A 9380-nucleotide genomic window follows, 5' to 3' on the forward strand; every position below is an offset into this window, starting at 1 on the left:
GTTAGTTTTTTTTTTACTAATTAGAGCTAAAGTTAGTATATTTTTCTCTCTCCTTATTCTATTGGTTGTTTCCTGTAATTAATTGTTGATTAGTCTTTGTATATAAGCTTGTTTATAAGCTAAAGTTCATTAATGAGGATCCTGAGATGTTTTTATCAATTTCTATATTGACTTTATAACTTGATACGTTAAAGGAAAGATGACAATTGCCTGCTTTGCTTTTTAAAAAAATTTGCATGATAGTGCTAAAAATTTTAAAAATTACATATTAGATTCTTTAAAAGTATTAATTATCCTTTTTATTTTCTTCCATTTAAATCAAAACAAATAGAGATCTTATATTTTGGCTCTCTTAATATTAAAATTTGAGTTCTATATATTGATTCCAAATAGCAAAATTATCTTTCCAACAAGGGTGGGTTGAGCATAAATCTCTAGCTATAGTGGCAAAGCCACATTGAAAGCAAGGAGGCAATTGCTTCTTTATTTTTTTTTTGAAAATTTGCATAATAATACTAGATTTTTTGAAAAAAATATTATCCTTTTTATTTTTTTTCCAATCAAAACATAATAAATAGAGACCCTATATTTTTACTCCTTTAGTATTGGAATTTCACATCGCCACTTCATGGTTTGGTTGTTATTAAATTTTTAATCAATAGTTCTTTTTAGTTAGTTTTATATCTTATCAAAATATTAACTTTTTTGAATACAGAGGAAGGGGACAATCCCAAAAAAAGAAAAATAAATTAAAACCACAAAGAAGGCGACTCAACAAACAAGGATGCAAGACCATAGTAGTAAGCACACGACTCAAACTCTAAGAACTCTAGGCTAAACAATTCCCTCTGCAACAAATCTAAGATCGACAAAGGAGCAGCCCCCAACCTATGAACACCCTGGCAAAGGTCAAGCCAAAGTTTTCTAACCAATCAGCCATATAATTCCCTTCCCTATAAATATGGAACACCTCAACACTCCAATCTCTGCCAACTAGTTCAAGAGACGCTTCAATCAAGTTTTTATTAGCATTAGAAACTGACTCAATAACAGTTAACCACTCCACCACAAGCTTTGAATTTTCTACAAGAATAACAAGTCTAAAACCAAGTTCTCACGCCATCATTAAACCATGAAAACAACCAAAGCTCAGCTTGAGTTGTTGTATATGACCCAATATTCACCATGAGACCTTGGATCCATCTTCCCATGGTATCACACATCATAACCCCTCCTTCAACAGTACTTAGATTACCTTTACTACACCCATCTCAATTGAGCTTAATCCAATTCATATCAGGAAATTTCCAATTAATGAGTTTCACTTATTTTCTCAAAGGAGTTCCTAACACACGCTTATGATCTTGCATAATAGTTGACACCTGAGCTTAATGATTATTAATCCACATAAATTTCACATTAATACTCACAAAATTAGTTTCAAAAATATGAAAGCTTCTCCACTTCCAAAGCCTCCAGATAAGTAGTAAACAGATCACTCCAAACATAGTCTATCAAAATATTTGGAGAAGATGTGACATTCAGCCACAACCAATCCTTTAAATTAAGACCATGTTGTTGCATAAAGGAAGATGAAGAAATAAATTTCAGCCATAACTCCCGAGCAAAGACACAATCCATAAGAATATTGATTACCAACTCTTCATTCCTATCATACCAGGGGCAACTTACATCATGAGTTAAAAATCTTTTAACTCGTTTAGCATTACATAAAAGCTTCTCATGCACAGCAAGCCAGCAAAAGGATATGACGCATTAAGGCACATTTAATCTCTAAACTACTTTCTATAACATAGTATTATTAGAGCTCATATCAGAAAACTAAGCTTCATAGGCTGACTTTATCATGATGTCACCATTAGATATTAATGCCCAACAGATCCTATCCATCTCCACGGAGTCCATGTTAACCATGAAATCTGTTAGTGTTGATTCAATTTCCACATCTAATAAACTCAAGAGCAAGTGCCACTCCTACCCTCCATTTTCCTCCCAGTAATAAGCCACCTTACGATATTGGTCAACAAACTCCAAATCTTTAAGAGCAATATTTATTAAAGGGTCCTTCAAAAGCCACAAATCCAATCAAAAAAGAGTATCTTGCCCATTCATAATTGAAGCTCAAAACTCTAATTTGATAATCAGAGTAGCTTTGATAAACCCTTGCCAAATAATAGACTATTGAGCTCTATTAGTGAAAGCTCTATAGTGCTTATCCTTTCTAAAATACTTTCCTCTAACTACTTGAGCCCTAGAGAATCTCCTTTAGCCAGGATATTCCAGCCAAGTTTGGCTAAAAAAGCAAAATTATCACACTACTAATTATGTATTCCTAATCCACCATAACTCTTAGGAGAGGTTACAATGCTCCATTTTACTAGGCTTATTATTTTCTTCTCCATATCTCCCCTCCAAAGAAACATTCTAAGCATTCTCTCAATCTCTAAAGAGAGTAAGACAAGAAGAAACAATATTTGCATAGAGTAATATAGAATAGTGGATAACATTGATTGAGCAAGGGTAGTCCTACCAGCGAAGGAGAGGTCATTTGCTCTCTAACCCGCCAGCCTTACTTTGACACGATCAATAAGATGTTTAAAGAAATATTGTAACATCCTTCTGTGAACAACAAGCATCCCCAAATTCATACCAAGATTATTAGATAACGAGATTCTTGAAAAGTTAGAAAGCTCTATAGCACTATCATAACTAACATTTTTAACACAAAAAGAGTTGATTTAACATGTTATTTTTCTAGCTTGAAAGATGACAAAACTCATATGAAACACTTCATCACAATAGACATATGTTCTAAAGATGCTTCAGCAAATAAAATCAAATCATCAGCGAAAAAATAAATGCGTTAAAGAAGGGCCTCTCTTTGAAACCTTAATCGGCCACCAAGCACCAACATCTACAGTTGCACTAATTAAATGCACTAACCTCTCATACGTAGCACAAATAAGTAGGGAGATATTGGATCTCCTTGACGCACTCCTCTAGTGGGGTTAAAAGGAGCAGTCTTCATTCCATTCCAAAGAACTGAAATATTAGGAAAGGTAACACAAGGCATTATATTTATAATCCAAACATCATTTAATCCCACCTGTTGTAAAGTATCATGAATACAATTCTATGAGAGTCAAACTTATGCCTTTTCTAAATCTATCTTTAGAGCCGTCCAACCAATTCCTGACTTCTTGATATTCATGGAATAAAATACCTCTTGAAAAATCATTGTATTATCAATAAATTATTGTTCAAGCATAAAACTGTATTGGATAGGGGCAATGATATCCAGCAAGACCTATTTTAATCTATTCACTAGAGTTTTAGTAATCAGTTTGCAAAAAATATTATATAAATTGATTGGACGAAAACTCTTCAAATATTCTCGGTTAGAACTCTCGGAATCAACACTAACAACGTATCATTAGTAGATAAAGGAAGAATATCATACTGTAAAAATGATAGCACCATTGTGGATAAAGAATTACCTAAAATTAGCCAAAGCTTTTGATAAAAACCAACATTAAATCCATCAAGCCCAACAACTTTGTATGAAGATGTATCAAAAAGCACTTTATGCACCTCATCAGCTAAAAAAAGTATCTCAAGATGAGTTTTATAAACACCACATAGATATGAGAAATTAAGAATAGGGGGGCCATATGCACTAGAATCATCACAATTATTCTTGTCATATAAATTAGCAAAAAAAAAAAGAATGGGCCATATCCTGCAAAATACGCTGATTATAAACCCAAACATCATCTTCATTCTTTAACACATGAACTTTACTTTTACTTCTTTGAATGACAGTTGAAAGATGATAAAACTTGGTATTCCTATCACCTGAAGCAATCCAATCTTCCTTGGATCTTTGAAACAAAAAATATATTCCTAGTGCAACACTAAGTCAAGTTCTCTCTGAAGTTTATGATCAAGCTTCAACAAATTTCAAGAAGGCGTTGTTGTCTTTGAGTTCTCTTTAGACAAGCCCAAATCCGCCTTTTCCTTGCAAATATATTATAAAATGAGTTTTTATCCTAAATATGTAATGAATCAGTAAGACCTAGGGAATTCTCTATAAAAGACTTTGAGGAATCCCAATTACGCTTTACTACTTCTGGAAATTCTAGGGAAGATAGCCAAGCAGCCTTGAAGGAAAGTCAAAATTCCTTCTTTGATCATTTCATGGCAAGAGGTCTAAAAAAATTTGACAATGATCTTATTGATGCCGTGGAAGATGAATCACCCTATCAAACAAAAATCTCCACTTTGAATTACTAAGGGCACGATCCAAATGAGCAGCTTTTATCCCATAAATTGAATACTGCCTAGTCTAAGCAAACTTCAGAACTAAAAACCCCAAATCAATCAGACCTTCATTGAAAACCAATCAACAAAATTACTCTTTCCATAACTACTCTGACTCCCCCGACTACTTGTTTTATCTGATGACAAAATTGTGTTAAAATCACCCAAAACTATACAAGGTATATTTAAATCAATCACCTTATGAGATAATTCCTTCCAAAGAGATTCCACAATGCTATATTTGGGCTTATATAGACCATAGTATAGAGCCAATGATTTTGTTGGCTATCCTTAATACAATAATGAATGAATAGAGAATTTTTGCACAAAACTGCTAAATTAACAGAATTTTTTCAAAAAATCCAAATGTCACCACTAAACCCTAGAGCTTCCACCCTTAGCCAATTGTCATATCCAATTTTCTAGCATATTGAATTAGCCGTATAACAACTAATCTTGGTTTCAAACAACCCGAAAACACATGGATTATAGATGGACAAAATATGTTTAAGAGTGCATTAAAAATCTCTCAACGCAGCTCCTTGAACATTCCAAGCAATAATCTTTATAAAAAAAAAAAGATCAGAAATACTAAAGAACTAGAGTCTCCAATAATCTATCTGAAGATAGCAAAATAAAAAAATAAAAAAAAAACCAAAAAACTAACACAAAAGAACTGATGATTTAAAGGAAAGAGCTTAAATGGCAAAGCCGCTTACCTTCAAATAACTCTCTCTATCAAACATATCAAAATATTCCACACCCATATCACCATCTGATACTTCCTCACCCAATTCTGGTTCCATAGCATCATTGCTTAAAGGAGCATCCGATGAATGAAAATATTAATTAATACATTATATAAAATATAAAAATACATTAATACGTAACAGTAGAATTTTTTTGAAATTCATCTTCTCCTCTCCAATTGGTTTGTTCATGCACTAATATCTTAACAGAATAAATAAATAAAAAGTTGAAAAAGCAAAAGAATGAGTAATGATAGAAAATACTAAAAAATGGATTAGCACTTTCCATTTAATAAACTAAAAATTAGTGTTATGAGATAATGATAGGATTTGAAATGATTCTTTATTAACGAGATAAAAGTTTCACTTTAAAATTTGAATAATTTTGAAGATATTAATAATTTTAAATATTTAATAATTTGAGATAACAATAGAATATTTTATAGAATAAATTGTTTAAATTTGTTGTTCATTTAATTTTTAAAAGATTTAATCTATTATTCTATGGTAAAATAAAATAAAAAAAAAGCTACCTACATTTTTCACAAATGAAACTTATAATTGTCTATCATTTTCTCTTATGTGGTGTCGTGATGCATTTTTATGATGTTTGAGTCCCTTGTTTAAGCTAAGATAATGATGAAAATTGGATGTCAAATTCTATTTAAGTAGTCCGTAGATAAGTGGTGGAAAATCTCGTAATATCAAAAATTTAAATTTTTTAAATTTCTCATCCCTACCAATTGTGAAAACAACTGCATTGTCTAAGCAGAATATATGCTACTACGCATGGCTGTATGATCTAATTGAACTAAAAGCAACCATAAATTTGTGGGTTTTACTAGAATGCCATTGTGATATTTTACCATTATAAATGTATTTTTTAATTTTTAGATAATTAATTAATATTATTTTAAATAATTAAGTAATTATATATATCTTTCTATGAATTAAATTGTAAATAAATTAATATATAACTTTTAATTATTAATACAAGTTAAAATTATATAGGTGAAGCTCATAGTTGTAACGTATTACTGATTAAATTTTAAAAATAAATAATAAATAAACATAATATATTTGGTTGACTGATAACTATATATATATGACTGATTAATATAGCATTTAATTATTTTTATAAATTATAAAAATTAAAATAAAATAGATTTTTATAGGTTTATATGGTAAAGTACACCTATAGTTTATTAGAATGATTCTAAGTTTGTACATCTATTATTTTGCTAAATTATAATATGTGTTTAGCTGTTAAACTATATAATGTAATCAAACTTGAAAGAGAAACATATTGAAAATTTTTATCTTACTCTAGTTCCATCTCTACTCTCTACTCTTTTCTCTCTTATTGTTCTTCATCTATTTTTTTTTTTTTTGGTCACCACTGATCATCTTTTAGATCCGCGGTAATCTCTTCTTTTTTTATTTATATCATTCTATTTTAATTAACATATACAGATTTTTCATATCTGTTTTTTTTTTTTAATATTATAGCAAAACTTCTCTATAGTGATACTTTATATATGAATAACTTCTACATAATTATAAAAAAATTCAATCCCAATTTAAATCAATTGTAAATAAGAATAAACTGTATATTGTAATAAGTTGTAAGTTTTCTTTACTGTATTAGGATTTCTTGATTTCTCCTTCTATGGAGTTTTTTATTCCCTTTATTGTAGAGATTTTGATTCACTTTATGAAGCATTTAATTATAGCCTCTACGTATATATTCATGGAATTTCATGAAGCTGCAATAGTGATAGTAAGGATTTTTTGTTGTTGATATTTTCGCAATCAAACTCATTTAAAGACTGAAGAATTGATTTGTAGTTTAAAATGACTACTGAGTGGAGTGTGCACATCGTCGAGTTACAAATTAAAAGAGTTTTATTAATGCGATTGAAAAATATGAACACAAATTTTTACTATTCAAGTGAGATTTTTTTTTATTAATCAAGTTATATATATTTTTTTTTCAATGAATGAAAGAATCATGATTTCTATTAAAAAGAAAAGAATCATGATTTCTATTAAAAAGAAAAACAACGTTGATTCATATATACCTTCCTACGTGGAATAGATTTTGTGCTGAAACAATCAACATAAGAATTCAAAGGATAAAAAGCTTATGTATATAACGGATTCATATTTATAAATAAATATGAAATACTATTTTCTATTTTTATTTGAAATCTCTTTTAAAATAATTGACCTCATTATCTACAAATAAATATACCCTTTTGAACTAAATTGATTACATTTGGGTTTGGGTTTGTTTTCGAATTGAAAGAACATGTATTTAAACACAAATCTGTGTAACTATAACCATAATTTGACAAATCAATGAATTTCAGAAAAAAAGAATACATAAGAGAAAATTAATATATAAAATGAAACTAACAATAAGAATTAAAGTTAATAAATAAATGTAATTTCTACAACAATTATTTTTATTATTTAATTTTTCTAATCATAGAAAGTTAAAATCTAAGGCTATTCAATATAATAGTGGTAATTCACATAATGCAGAAGTTTCTAAGGTAAAGTAATTGCATTTTTAAGATATAAAATTGTATAGGTTATGATTTTGGCAATACAAAAATATCCGATTACTTTAATTTTTAATCCCACCAATGTAGCAATCGTGTTGTAGATTTTAATAGCCTTACGGCTACAAGGCAGACAGGCACAAATCTTTAATGCAAATTGCAAAAGCAGCCGTAAAATAAATAATAATAATAATAGTAAATAAATAAATAAATAAAAGAAACATATATTATTAAACTATACTTTTCCTGAAGCCCATGTGCCACCAGCTAACCATAACAAAACTAATATTCTTTCGTATTGCATGCAATAATTCAAATTGATATTTTTGTAATTCTATATGTACAAATTCGTCAAAAACAAACAATGTGATCTAGATTTGGTTTATCAATAATACAAAAAGGTTCTTCAGATCTATTAATTCTTTTTTCTTTTTTCTTGTTTGAACTTTAGTACATATTTCTAATTATTTATAGCTCTTATTGCAAATCAATCATAAACAACATATGGATTAAATTAATCTCCCACTACCCATATGGTAAAATGGGTCCTGCAGGTCATTGTCTACACTCTACATTTTTTGCTAGATGATTAATAATCATATTATTAGAGCAAAAATCTATATGAATTTAGAAAATTAATTTTAGTGGGAGTATAAGTTAATTAAGTCAATAATTTGACACTTAAAAGAAAATATGTGATCGCTCCACTAAGAAATTGATAGATTCTTGATTCTATAAAATAATGGATTAAAAGAAATATCAATAAGGTGTTTTTAATCCGACGATTAAGTTAGAAAGTTATATAGTGATATATAGTGAAATGAATTACTGGTGAACTTACCTAAAATTTTATTCCTTATCTTTTGAGTCTCTTATATATCTCTTGAAATCCTACCATTGTTCGTGTTTATTTTTCTTTCGAATTTAGATGAATCAAATCCTTATAATATTACGCTAATTATAAGAGAAACGGAATTGAATTCTATTAGAATTCTTTTAAATATGCCTAGTCATTAATATGAATTGTTATTATAAAAAGATTTCTTTTATAATACTATGGCTTTATCTGAATAGAAAAATTTATAAATTCATAAATTCTAAATTAATCGGTAATGAAATTAATAAATTTTAAAATTTTATAAAATTTATGAATTAATAAAAATAATTTTAAGATAAAAAATAATATTATTAAATTTAAAATAAAAAATTTACAATTTGAGATTTTTAGAAAAATGAGAAATTTTAAAATAATTTAATGTAAAAATTCATATATGTTGAGAATATTTCATTTAAACTTTTTCAGTTAAAACTGTGCGTATTGTAAAAATTAAATAAATACTTATGCTTATCTCATGATTGAAAATCTTAAAGAAAATGAAAAAGAAAATAACGAACAAATAAAAAAAAAAAAAAAAAAAGAAAAGAAAAGAGGCATGTAGTATTTGTGATCTTAAGCCAGTTGAAGGGGACTTTCTCTGACACAACCGCTTGGGCACCATTCAGTTCCAAATGATGATGTAACCACATCAGGCGGCACCCATCACAACGGCGCTGATTCCATGCATCTGTCCTGTTCTGTTACTTTTGTACAAAATATACCACAGCTGTTCCCATGGAAGATTGTTCGGCTCAGATGCGTCCAAAAATCATTTTTGGTGGGTTCCACAACCTTCCTTATCATCCAAAAGTGGGACCCTAGAGACACGTCTTTTGCAAATCCCAA

Source organism: Ricinus communis, chromosome 7 (assembly GCF_019578655.1).
Source record: "Ricinus communis isolate WT05 ecotype wild-type chromosome 7, ASM1957865v1, whole genome shotgun sequence".
NCBI lineage: Eukaryota > Viridiplantae > Streptophyta > Magnoliopsida > Malpighiales > Euphorbiaceae > Ricinus > Ricinus communis.